Raw genomic sequence first — 13,260 nt, forward strand, 5'->3', positions numbered from 1 at the left:
AACAAAGCTGGAGGCATCACGCTACCTGACTTCAAAATATACTACAAGGCCACAGTAACCAAAACAGCATGGTACTGGTACAAGAACAGACACATAGACCAATGGAACAGAATAGAAAACTCAGAAATGACACAATACATCTACAACCATCTGATCTTCGACAAACCCAACAAAAACATGCAATGGGGAAAGGATTCCCTATTTAATAAATGGTGCTGGTAGAACTGGCTAGCCATATGCAGAAAACTGAAACTGGGCCCCTTCCTTACACTTTATGCAAAAATTAACTCAAAGTGGATTAAAGACTTAAATGTAAAACCCAAAACTATAAAAACCCTAGAAGAAAATCTAGGCAATACCATTCAGGACATAGGCACATGCAAAGACTTTATGATGAAATCACCAAAAGCAATGGCAACAAAAGCAAAAACTGACAAATGGGATCTAAATAAACTAAAGACCTTCTGCACAGCAAGTGAAACTATCGTTAGAGTGAACAGACAACCTACAGAATGGGAGAACATTTTTTGGAATCTGCCTGTCTGACAAAGGTCTAACACGTAGAATCTATAAGGAACTTAAGCAAATTTACAAGAAAAAATCAAACAATCCCATTAAAAAGTGGGCAAAGGATATGAACAGACACTTCTCAAAAAAAGACATACATGCAGCCAACACAAGCATGAAAAAAAGCTTGTGTTGATTTTACTGTGAACCTAAACCTTCCCTAAAAGATAGGGAACATCACTGATCATTAGAGAAATGCAAATCAAAACCACAATGAGTTCTCATGCCAGTCAGAATGATAATTATGAAAAAGTCAGGAAACAGCAGATGCTGTCAAGGCTATGGAGAAATAGGAACACTTTTACACTACCGGTGGGAATGGAAATTAGTTCAACCATTGTGGAAGACAGTGTAGTGATTCCTCCAAGATTGAGAACCGGAATTACCATTTGACAAAACTATCCCATAACTGGGTATATACCCAAAGGAATATAAATTATTATAAAGACACATGCACACGTATGTTCACTGCAACACTATTCACAATAGCAAAGTCATGGAATCAACCCAAATGCGCATCAGCAACAGACTGAATAAAGAAAATGTGGAACATATAGACCATGGAATACTATGCAGCTATGAAAAGGAACGAGATCATGTCCTTTGCAGGGACATGGATGAAGCTGGAAGCCATTATCCTCTGCAAACTAACACATGAACAGAAAACCAAACACTGCATGTTCACTTACAAGTGGGAGCTGAACAATGAGAACACATGGACACAGGGTGGGGAACATCACACACCAGGGCCTATTGGGAGAGGGTGGGGGATGGAGAACATTAGGGAAAAGAGCTAATGTGTGCTGGGCTTAATACCTAGGCGATGGGTTGATACGTGCAGCAAATCACCATGGGACATGTTTACCCGTGTAACGAACCTGCCCATATACACCGGAACTTAAAAAGAAAAGATATCAGAGGACAAATGGACCTTAGAGTCGCAACTCTCCTGAACGCAGACTCAGCCCCACGCACAGCACGGGAGGAGAAGATAAAGGGACTGCAACAGAAGCTAACACAACTTGATCACAAAAGACCCCAGAAAGCAAGTCACAAGGCCAGTGGCAGATGGGGGAATAATAAATGCTAAAGAATGCTCAGCTCATGGTAGCCAGAGAAAATACTGGCAAGAGTGGAAAGTGTGAAGGCACCCAACATCAGTGGCACGCGAGTGTGATCTCCGGAGGTGGGGGAGGCCGGGGCATGAGGGGCTGTGGTTATCCAAGGGAACTGGCTCTCTTAGAGGCTCTTTTACTTTCTCTGTTACTCGGAGCAGGGACCTGCCAGCTCTGTCGAGGCCTGGAAAGTAATGGGACTTAAGCTTTGCGGCCATGTGGTCCTTAACACCCACTGTGCTCTGCTCATGTTTTTCTTTGTATTTTTCTCTAAGCATTTAAACATGTGCAAACCATCCTTATCCCAAATGCAGCTAAAAGTTCCTGTGGGTGGAGTTTGCTGTCTTAAGCTTGTGAGTGGCTCAAAGTGTACCCCAGTCAGCAGCCTGGGCACTCCTGGTGCTGTAGGATGCAAGCGCCCTGGCCCACCCAGACCCTAGTGTGGGGGTGACCCACCCAGGCCTCTAAGAAGCCATCTAGGGGTCCTGCCCAGGCCTTTGAGAAGGGCAGCCTTGGCCAAATGGTCACACCTGTACACGGGACAGGCCATATAACTTTTTTTTTTTTTTTTTTTTTGAGGCGGGGTCTCGCTCTGTCGCCCGGACTGGAGTGCAGTGGCCAGATCTCAGCTCACTGCAAGCTCCGCCTCCCGGGTTTCCGCCATTCTCCTGCCTCAGCCTCCCGAGTAGCTGGGACTACAGGCGCCCGCCACCTCGCCCGGCTAGTTTTTGTATTTTTAGTAGAGACGGGGTTTCACCGTATTAGCCAGGATGGTCTCGATCTCCTGACCTCATGATCCGCCTGTCTCGGCCTCCCAAAGTGCTGGGATTACAAGCTTGAGCCACCGCGCCCGGCCAAGCCATATAACTTCTTTAGAGCTGGAGCCAATGGGAGCCTCCTGAGTGCCCCTCAACAGGGGCCTGGAACACCAGCTCTTGTTAAAATGCAAATTCTGACTCAGCAGGTCTGGACTGGAGCCTGGGACTCTGCATTTCTACCCAACGCCCAGGGGTGCCCAGGCTGCTCCTGGGACCTCACTTCCTGGTGGTGGTACCTTCACAGCACCAGCCACTAGCGTGGAACTTGCACTGCAGCTCCTGAGGGCTGCAGAAATGGGCATGTGGGTGGGGTGGGGGCTGGGACCTGAGCTTGTCGTCTGTCCCTCCCTCTCTCACTGGGGTTTGAGGACACATGTGAAGGAGGCGAGGAGGCAAGAAACAATGTTGGCACCTCCATCCTGGGAAGAGGCTGGAAAGTGACTCAGTCACAAAAAATAAACAACACCAGCTTTTGTCTTAGAAATTCACCCTGTTTGACTTCATAGATTCCTGTCAGTCTGAAGGACCTGGGTTAGCCTGGGATCCTCTCCTGTGGCCTTGGTGAGTGGATCCCCACTCCGCCTCCTCTTAGGATGCCTGGTCCCACCATGCATGGCCCTGGGGGCCCAGGGTGACCTTGAGTGTCCCCAGCCAGGCTGCCCACCCCGATCTCAAGAAGAAACAGGGTGGGAGGAAGAGGCGCAATCTCAGCCCCCACGGCAGAGGAGGCCATGCCTGGTTCAGCCTGGAGTTGGGGACCTGAGGAGGGGCTGAGAGGTCACCCCAAGACCCCCACTTCAGGCCAGCTCAGAGGGTCCAGGGTGGGACTACTTGGGAGAGGGCTTATGGGGGTTCCTATGGCCTTCAGGGAATCCCACCCTATTTGGATGTTACCTCCAGGCGGGTCCTAGGGGCTGGGCGCCCACAGGCCAGAGGTCAAGGAACCAAGAAGTGCCCCCCAACATGCACTTGGGGAGCCCCAAGCTCCTCCACTCGTGAAAAATCAAACCCCGCCCCCCCGCTGCCTCCAGGTCAGTCACTGTCCTCAGGATGTGGGTGTCCACCCCCGCTCCCCTGGCCCCCACTCCCCTGGCTAAGAAACTCCATGTGCCCCACCCCAGGGGCTTCAGGTTCTTCCAGAGGGGCTCCATCCCCTTTCCTGCCCCGTCGCCCAATGTTCCTTCCCCACCAAGACGTGGGCCATCTTCCCACCGCCTAGGACTAGCGTTGGGTAGAAATGCAGAGTCCCAGGCTCCAGTCCAGACCTGCTGAGTCAGAATTTGCATTTTAACAAGAGCTGGTGTTCCAGGCCCCTGTTGAGGGGCACTCAGGAGGCTCCCATTGGCCCCAGCTCTAAAGAAGTTATATGGCCTGTCCCGTGTACAGGTGTGACCATTTGGCCAAGGCTGCCCTTCTCAAAGGCCTGGGCAGGACCCCTAGATGGCTTCTTAGAGGCCTGGGTGGGTCGCCCCCACACTAGGGTCTGAGTGGGCTAGGGCGCTTGCATCCTACAGCACCAGGAGTGCCCAGGCTGCTGACTGGGGTACACTTTGAGCCACTCACAAGCTTAAGACAGCAAACTCCACCCACAGGAGCTTTTAGCTGCATTTGGGATAAGGATGGTTTGCACATGTTTAAATGCTCTGGTCACCTGCAGTGGCTGCCAGACCAGGCTGTGGGCTGGGGTGGGGACTGTCCCTGGGTGCCCAGGCCTCTCGGAGACCCCTGCATGCACCGGGCATGACATGGAGGGTGCCTTTCCCCACCCAGGGCCCAACGAACCTGGAAGTCCCAGCCCACCTGAGGCCCTGCTCCAGGGTGAGGCCAGGCCCCTCTGCAGCCCAGCTCTGGCCTCTTCTCCTGCCCTCCACTCCCATCCTGCCCCTTCCTGCCCTAGCTCTGTGTCTATCTGCTCTGCAGGCCGTGCTCTGGGAGCCTGGCAGTTCTCCTAGGCTGTGCTCCAGGATTGGGGCCCATTACGTGGAGGTGGACTGGCCGCCCTGCTGTCTGGCAGGGCCACTGGGATGGGCGTGGTCATAACTGTTGCAGACCTGGGTCCGGGAGGACAAGCGCCTTCCTTCCGGGTGATTCACTTCAGAACCAGGCCAAGGTCAAAGGGCACCAGATGCTGGTCCCTCCTCAGGCATGAGGGAGACAGGAAGAGGCACCTAGGCCCCGAGGGGGACGGGCTGCTGGAGTCGGGATGGAGCACATGTGAGTGTGAGTGAGGGTGTGAGGCCTGTGTGCAGGCAGCAGCTCAGGTGGACAGGCCCGAGGAATGGCCCTGACTGCGGGGAACCCGCCAGATGGCTGGTTGGCAATGCCCAGAGACGCCCTGCGGCTGGCCCTTCCTGCAGGGGCTCGGCCACTTGTGAAGCTGGATGGAGAGGACAGTGGTGGCAGCCAGACTTGATTCACATGTATGCCATCAACACAGTTAAAATGTTTTATTGCCGCATGGCAGTATGGTTGGGTGAGGGTCCTGTATGTTACATGACGCATTTTTAAACGGCATTCCATGAGCACAGAGGCTTTGCCCGCCGGCCAGCAAGATGCAGTAGAAAAGGTTAAGGGTCCTAGTCTAGTCCCGTGTGGGCATTGCCTGACCAGGTGGGGTCAGCACCAGGATGAGAGCTCAGGCCTGCACCTGCCAGCCGCGGGGCTGCGTCCTTCCTCCACTTCCCTTCCCGCAGCCCCGGGAAACCCCAGCCCAGTGGGTTGGCAGGAAGGAGGCTGGTGTGCATGTGCCTGACTGGCCCCTGGTTGGCTGCCGGGCACTCTCTGCAGGACCCTGGCGCCAGCCCGTCAGAAGACAAAGCCTGGAGGCTATTCTTGGAGTGTGTGTCATGGCCCCAGGAGCGCCTTATAAGGCTCTGTCCAGGCTCAAGATGCTCTCTGAGAGCCAAGGTCTGCCCTGCCACTGGCCTGCGGCTGGATGTGGGGCCACACGGCCACCTGGCTGCTCCTGGCCTGTTTCGACCTGGAGTCCAGACTCCCTCTTGTTTCCTGCGAATCTCCCCTAAGATTTGAAGGAATTCGACCAACACCTTGGCCTGGGGGGACCTGGGAGAGAAGAGGGGGATGGCGCTCAGAGCTGGCCCTTGGTAGCCTTACATGGTGAGCGTCTGGTCCCGCTGAGCCTCGGCTTGGAGGCTCTGCTGTGGGAGCTTAGCAAGGGTTTATTTTTAGAAGCTCTTACTCTAACACCAGGGCTGAGCCCAAATAACACATGTATTTTAGTGATTCAAAAATATAACTTCAATGCGGAGAAAATGCCAAACGGGTGAGTGCAGGGAGAGCCTTCCTGGGGCCACGGGCCTCCTCCTGCAGGTGGCCCAGGTGCACCTGACTAGATGGAGCGTCTGGCTATACTCCCGGGAAACGTATCCCTCCTCTCAGAGGGACTCGGGCTCAGGAGCACACGCTGGTGAAGGGAGGCTAGGACCCAGAGTGTGACTTCCTGGCTCTAGGAGGGCAGGGCAGCCTGTGGTTTGCTATCAGAGCCTCGAGGCCTGGCACTGAGCCCAGCATCCCTCAGAGCTCCCTGCTGCGTTGTATCAGCTGCTGGCGGTCGGGTGGGCCAGCAGGCCGAGTTTTCCCCAGGACTGGGTGAGGGAGGCACTGCTAGGAAGTCCCCAGATGCAGTAGGCACCTGGAACAGCCAGCCCTCCCTGTCCTGGGAGAGGCATCTACCTGCTGCAGGCTGAGCCCTGGCCCCCACCGTGGCCCCTGCTCCACATCATCACATCACCATCACCAGCGGCTTGTTAGAGAGGCCGACCCTCAGTCCCCATCGCAGGGGTGGTGGATCTCCTCTTCCGCACGTGGGTTATGCTGTCCCGGCCCCGTCCTCCTCTTCCTTGTGTGGGTTCTGCCGTCTCGGCCCCGTCCTCCTCTTCCTCATGTGGGTTCTGCCGTCCTGGCCCTGTCCTCCTCTTCCTCGTGTGGGTTCTGCCGTTCCAGCCCCATCCCTCCTCTTCCTCACATGGGTTCTGCTGTCCTGGCCCCGCCCTTCCTCCCCCTGCTCCGTGTTTAGTCCTCAGGTCAAGGTCATGGCCCGGACTCTGTCCCCTGAGCCCCCTCCCCTCAGGCAGGTCTCGGACTCTCGGACTCTTCGAATCTCTGCATAGTGCCCTCTGTTCACGGCAGTCCCTCTGATGCCACCTCCAGGCTGGCTGAGCCTCAACGTCTGACAGTTCCCCAGGATGGAGTTGGGGGCAGGGCCCTGAGTTCCTCCTTGCTGAGCTGTTTCCCAAGCCCTGAGGCATTGAGGACAGCGTGGGGGGGAAGCCATGCCCACCGTTTCGCCCCTACCCAGGTCCTGTCCTGCATGGGACTCTTGGGAGGACCCAGCGTTCTCCTTCAAGACACCCAAACTTTATCACCCCCCATGCCCAGCCCTGGCCCACACCCACGGAAGCAGGGAACTGACCCCGTCCTGGCCAGAGCAGGCACTCCAGCCGGGCTCAGAACCCGGAGCCGGTGCCGCCAAACCTGCATGCAGAGTCTGGCTGTCAGGAGGAGCCGTCTGGGTGCCCCCTCATGCCAGGACGGCTCTGCCCATCGTCTGCGTCCCTGACTCGAGAGCTTGAGCCCAGGGTGGGCCCCAGGAGGCTGGTGCTCTGTGCCAGCCATGTGTGCACCCATGCAGCTGCCCCTTTGCCTTCTTGCCAAGCTCAAGACCCTCTCCACCTGGACAAAATCACCTCCAACCCCTGCGCTTCACTCCTCAATCACCTCCGCCTTAATAAACCTGAAAGTTCTCATGTGCTGCCTGCACGGGAGGCTCCTGCCTGCAGACCTGGGGCCAGGCCCTGGAAGGCGCTCATGGAGGGCTGGGCTGGCAGCTGCACAGGGGCAGCCTCATGGGGTGCTGGTCAAGCGGAAAATCCCCAGGGACGCGAGCTCATCTTCGTGGGAACTCTGAAAGTGAAAACATCACCTCCCTGAACTGGGAGGCCACCAGCCCCAGAGAGCACCCCCCCAAGTCCCCAGGGGTCCCAGCAGGGCCACAGGTGTGGGCAGGCCTGCAGCTCACTGGCCAGCTCCCCTCTTCTTCCTCCCAGGCCACAGCACTCGTGGGGGGTCACTGGGGTCTCAATGCCCCTCACCTGGCCAGGATCTCCGTGCCACTCACCTCCTCTTTGCTGGAACATTCCACACATTCCTTCCCCGACAGGGCAGAGTTCCTGGGCTAAGGCTGGGGCAGGTGTGCTGGGCCTGGAGCTCTCCCTAAGGTCTCCAGCGGGTGTGGACTCCTGGAATCTGCACTGTCTCCCCTGGGCCTCCCTCGCTTAGCTCATCCTAAAGGCGCCTCCCCCACCCGCCCCTCCTCCCTCCCGACCTGCAGGTGCCTCACCTATAGTTCCTTCTTTCAGCCTCCCCACCCCCCAGCACTCACCCTGAGCTGAGCCTGCTGTGAGGACTGGGGCAGCCCCAGCACCCCACACAGGTGGGGCTCAGCAGCTCCAGGTGAGAAACTCACGCACTCTGCCTGGGGAGTCCGGCAGTGACGGGAGGAGGCAGCGTCCTGCCCAGGGGGCTGAGAAGGCTGAGCCTGGAGTGAATGGCAGTCAGTGGACATCAGTGGAGGCGGACAGGACACTGAGGACAGAGTCACCCTCCCAGGGGGCCAGACATGAGGGGTGCAGGGGAGTAGGAGGGAGGAAGTGGGAGGGAGAGGAGGGTGTGGGAAGAAGGTGAGGGGGGGTGAGAGGGAGGTGAGGGGGGGGGGGCGGGAGGGAGGTGAGGGGGGGATGGGAGGCAGGTGAGGGGGTGGGGGTGGAAGGGAGGTGACGGGGTAGGGTGGGGTGAGGGATGTGGAGGGGTCTCCTGGGCCCTGGCCTGAGCTAGGAAGGGGCAGGGCTGGGTCAGGAAGCTGGGTCTGGGCGCCGTGGTGCATCCTGCGTGACTGTGGACGCTGGAGGAAGAAGAGTTCCCGCATTTGCGTCTGGGTTGGGACCGTCTAGGCGAGAGCTCAGTGTGAACTGTCCACCGTGCTCCCAGTGTCCGAGGCCCCCAGGGGCCGGGTGAGTCCCGAGGGGGATGTTGGCCGAGCAGAGTTGGGCGCTGAACCCCCAGACTCCCCTTGTTGACCACCCAGCCAGGAATCCCCAGGGCAGAAGGTGGGGTCTGCTCAAACATGGGGCAGGCAGTCTGGGGGTGTCTGACGCCCGGGCCTCTGGCCAGCAGGATGTGGACAGAAGTGGCCGCTGGGTGGGGCTGAGTGCAGAGGGCAGTGCCCATCCGCAGTGTGGTCGTGCGTCCCACAGAGTGTGGGCCTGAAGGGGGGAAGGACCCCCTCAATACCTCAGTCCAGCAGGTCCCATTCTAGCTGCCACCCAGACTCAGCCTGAGGCCTCTTCACCTGCACCAGCTTAAAGGGGATCCCCAGCCATCACGGTGCCATAGCGCCTGATTTCCGTCCCGGTGCTCCCCCTTCGGGCTCACTCACATCCCAGTGGATCAAGGAGAGTCGGTGCCAGCAGGGCAGGGGACGGATCACGTGGGGCTCCTGGGGGATGAATAGTAGTGGGAGACAGGGCTGCAAGGAGCCTGTGTGGAGGGGCCTCGAGGCCGGGGTGCGGGGAAGACCCCAAGGAGGAGCTGTGCCGGGAGGAGTGGGTGCTCTGCGGGTGGGGGACCCCTGCCCAGCGGGACAGCCCTGAGAAGCTGGGGCCCGGTGTGGCAGGTGGGCACGTCCTTCCCACCCCAGCCTCCCCCATCGCCCGCGACACCCGTCCACGGGCTGTGGTTCTGTGGGCTGTGGTCCCTGTGGGCTGTGGTCCCTGTGGGCTGTGGTCCCTGTGGGCTGTGCTCTGGCCCTCATCTGCCCTCTGAGGGGCCTGGCTGGACTGCTGTCTCCTCGGACCCTGCACTTGTCTGTGTCTTGGCCTTGGCTGCCGCTCCCCTGCCATGCGGGCTCATCCCACGCGGCCCCTGCCTTGAAGTCATCTTCACATGGAGTTGGCAAAGCCCCGGGGGGCTCTGGGCCCTTGTATCGGGTTGGGGGGGTTAACCAGCCCCTCGGGAGGCTCTGGGCCCTTGTATCGGGGTTGGGGTGTTAACCAGCCCCCCGGGAGGCTCTGGGCCCACTCTTGATAACTGAGTCAGAGCCCAGATTAGAAAAGGCTGAAACCACCCCCTACAACCCAGGCCCCGGCGCCTTTGCCAGCGGTTTCAAATCAGTCCGTGGTGTCGACCACAGGGTGTTGCCCCAGGATCCCTGAAGCCCAGTCAGCCTTCACTGTGGAGGATCAGGGCGGCCTTGAAAGGCGCTCTGTCCTCCATGGGGCCTCGGCCAGGAAGGCACAAAGGGGCTTTGTCCCCAGCCCAAGCCCGGAAGACCCTCCTCCAGCTGTGGCCCTCGGGACCCTCTGGCTGGCTCGTCCTTGGGGGTCCTTGGGGGTTGCACCTCCCCAGGCTGCAGCATGGGCCTCAGTCAGCCGCTGAGGTTGAGAACTTCCACAGAAAAACATGTACGGACACCTTGGGGAAGCTTCCGGAAGAATACACGCAGGAGGTTCACCACACGCCCGGGTGGGACTCGGGTTCACTTCCCTGCTTCTGCCCCCACAGCATCATCCGATGTCCCTCAAAGCACTGAACCATGAACGCATGAGCCGTGGGGACACACTGTCAGAGGTCACTGCCTGACCCAGCGCCCGGTGTCTGCCCCGGCCCATACGGTCCCATCGATCTGCCCCAGACGTGCTGCAGTTGTGTGTTCAGGGCCCCGGGTCCCCCTAAGTCCCGGGCTTGGGCTTCCCCGATACCACCCACGCTGGTCATCTCTTAGTCACCCTCACAATGCCCAGTGTTCACGGGACAGCCCCACGCTCTGTGGCTGGGTGTGGAGGCCCCCACTGGCCCTTCCTGATACCTCCTCCTCCTCTTTTCTCCTCTCTCCCTCCTGCCCCACCCCTGGCTGGAGTTGACGCTAACATTCCACCGGCATTCACCGCAGCACAGCTTGCAAGCTGCATCACTACCTCTGGGTTTTGCTGCCTGGTGAGGTGTGGGCATCCTCATCCTTCAAAGCCCAGTTCCCCAATCACCTCTTCCGGGAAGCCTCCCCTGACTGCCTGGGTGACAACGACTCCTCCCCTTCTGTGTGCAATGGAAAGAGGTGGCCTGAGGAGTCAAACGGTGTAAACCCCGCCCCACTCTATTTGGGAAGCACCTGCTGTGTGGTAGGTGCTGCGCTTGGTGCTGGGGATAGACCATGGGGAAGAAACAGTTCTGCTCTCAAGGAAGAGGCCCTGGGGGCGGCCGGGGCAGAGACCCAAGGGAGAGACTCACACAGTGGCATAAGGGCGGTGCTGATGGTGGGGATGTGGCTGGACGGCAGGTCAGCGAGGGGGTGTTGAGGTGACACTGGGGGCATGGAGACCCAGGGGTGAGTGGAGGGACAGAGGGGATGCTGGGCAAGTGTCCCGAGGCCAAGGTGGAGCTGCGGGAAGGAGGAGGCTGCCGGGCAGAGACGCGGAGAGCTTTGCGGGTGCGGGTGGAGAGGAGGAGGCCGCGCGAGGCCGAGGTGGAGCTGAAGGAAGGAGGCTGCCGGGCAGAGACGCGGAGAGCTTTGCGGGTGCTGGCAGAGACCAGTAGGCCCTGCGAGGCCTGGGGTGTGTCCTCAGCTGGGAGGGCTGTGGAAGGATCTGGGCCTGCAGACGCTGGTGCAGACTGGAGGCCTGGGGTCTTGTGAGTCCAGGTGAGTGGGCCTGGGCCAGGTGGACGAGGAGCTGGCACAGTGGTCAGGTGCTTGGAGGCTGCGCCATGCTGGGGTCCTGAGGTGTGTGAGGAGGTGTCTGTTACGCCTGGGGCTGCCGCCTGCAGGGCTGGGTGTGCGGCGGTGCAGGGCATTCAGGTGGGTGGGTTCTGGGACAGCGGCCGTTCCCTTTGTGCAGTCAGGGGAGGTGTTGGTGCCAAGCTGCTGTTTGAGTCTGGCTCTAAGGGGATCTGGGCAGGGGACTCACAGGGAAACCCTTGACCCACAGGATGGAGCGAGTTCCCAGGGACCCAGGGTGGCTTGGCCTGAGGACAGCGCTCACTCCCAGATGTGTGGGAAGCCCTTGGCACCAAGCCTCAGCCTTTTCATCTGTGAAATGGAGACAATGTCACTGGACTTGCAGGCTGTCCATGAGGGTGATGCCATCAGACAGGGTGGAGTTCCTGAACGCCTGGGGTCAGGGGTCTCACAGCAGGAGCTCAGCTGGTGTCAGCATCTCCTGGACCCATCCTCAGCTCCGAGCGCCCGGCGCTGCCACCTGTGTCCGAGTCTGCACTGTGCCCACGAGGCCCTCAAGGCTGCAGACAGCCCCACACATCTCGGACCCCGCCCTGGCACAGTCCTCGTGTGGGGTGGGCGCTCCTTCTAGGGAAATAGTAGTAACTCTTGGGTAGTGGGGTGGTTGCCATGGAAAGGGGCAGTAGCACCCAGGTATTGCCATGGCAACCGTTAACTGACATGGCGCACTGGAGGGCGTGTCTCATGGAAAGCTGCCTCCGCCCCTGCCCTGTGTTAGCTAGTCCTCCATGTGGTCCAGTATCTGAGCCCCGCCTCCTGCCTCAGATGCTCCCGTCTGTCACCCCATTACCAAGGCAGCACTCCGGGTCCTTTCCAGCCGTCACGGTCCTGACATTGCCATGGCAGACGCTACCACACAGGCTGTGTGCTTGCGTGTACCCAGGTCCTCACCTCTCTGGGATAAACAGGCACGTGGAGGCCACCCCATTTTCCGTCCACCAGCAGTGGAGGAGTTGCCCAGCCTTGCAGGAAAACGTCTCTCATGCTGGCAGCAGAGCATCCTGTTCAAGTTTTCAAGTTTTCTGCTGCGGCTTCCACAGCAGACGGTTATTTCTGTCCATCCTGGAGGCTGGACGTCCCAGGTCCTGGTGTGGCAGCCCTGGTTCCTCCCAAGGCCTCTCCTTGGCTTGTGGGCGGCATCTCTTCCCTGGGTCCTCGCAGGGTGGTCTCTCTGTGTATCTGTGCCCTCCCTTCCCCTTATAAGGACCCCAGGCAGGCTGGATCAGGGCCTGCCCTAAGGAATGAATTTTACCTTAATCACTTCTTTAAAAGCTGTCTCCAAATACAGTCACCTTCTGGGGTCCTGGCCATTAGGGCTTTGATACATGGATCTAGGGGACACCACTCAGCCTGTAATAGCCCCCACCCTCTGCCTGCCTTTACCATGGGGCTGAGCCCAGCCCCGTAGGAGTCCCCTGGCTTGATGTCTGCTGTGGCCACGGCGACCCTCAGGCTGCTCCAGCCACACCTGTGCTTATCTCTGCCTGGCCCTGGGGCTTCACTTCCCGAGGGGGTGGAGAGAGAGAGACCTGTCCCTCCCAGCTCTCCTGGTCTTGCCCACTGCAGAGCCCAGAGGGACATCCTCCGCCGTGGGCCTGGGCTCAGGTTGCTCAGAGTTCTCCGGCCCGTCCTCCAGGTGCGCTGCTCACGGCACACGTACCCACGTCCTGGTACCGCAGGCCTCCCTGGGCTCCGTGATCCCGGAGGGTGGCCCCCCTCAGCCAGTACTGTGAGAAGAGCCCGGGGGGATTCCCCATCTCCACCCCGCCCAGCAGCCACCCCAGGCCGCAGTCTGCTGACCATCCCCAGCTCACATTTCTCACCAGCTGACACAGTGTCCTGGCCTGGCACCTGCCCAGGGTCCCACCCGCAGAGGAACCTGCTTCTTCCAGGTTGGTTCCGGGCTCCTGGACTGGTCACGCGCTGTTGACATGCAGTTGTTGTAGCTTTTTTC

At 59.1% G+C, this 13,260-nt stretch overlaps 2 long non-coding RNA genes across 2 annotated transcripts; both read right to left on the reverse strand.

The window, feature by feature from the left end:
* Positions 1–5,472: 5,472 nt before the first annotated feature.
* Positions 5,473–8,028, reverse strand: LOC117095868. Its single transcript, XR_004442216.1, has 3 exons — positions 7,902–8,028; positions 7,238–7,423; positions 5,473–5,563 (listed from the first exon to the last, which is right to left on the reverse strand). It is a non-coding gene; the product is annotated as an uncharacterized LOC117095868 (long non-coding RNA).
* A 1,978-nt stretch (positions 8,029–10,006) lies between these two features.
* On the reverse strand, positions 10,007–11,789 carry LOC117095869. The gene is made up of 4 exons (XR_004442217.1): positions 11,699–11,789; positions 11,551–11,597; positions 10,492–10,609; positions 10,007–10,102 (listed from the first exon to the last, which is right to left on the reverse strand). It is a non-coding gene; the product is annotated as an uncharacterized LOC117095869 (long non-coding RNA).
* Positions 11,790–13,260: the final 1,471 nt, after the last annotated feature.

Source organism: Trachypithecus francoisi, unplaced genomic scaffold (genome assembly GCF_009764315.1).
Source record: "Trachypithecus francoisi isolate TF-2019V2 unplaced genomic scaffold, Tfra_2.0 Lachesis_group14, whole genome shotgun sequence".
NCBI lineage: Eukaryota > Metazoa > Chordata > Mammalia > Primates > Cercopithecidae > Trachypithecus > Trachypithecus francoisi.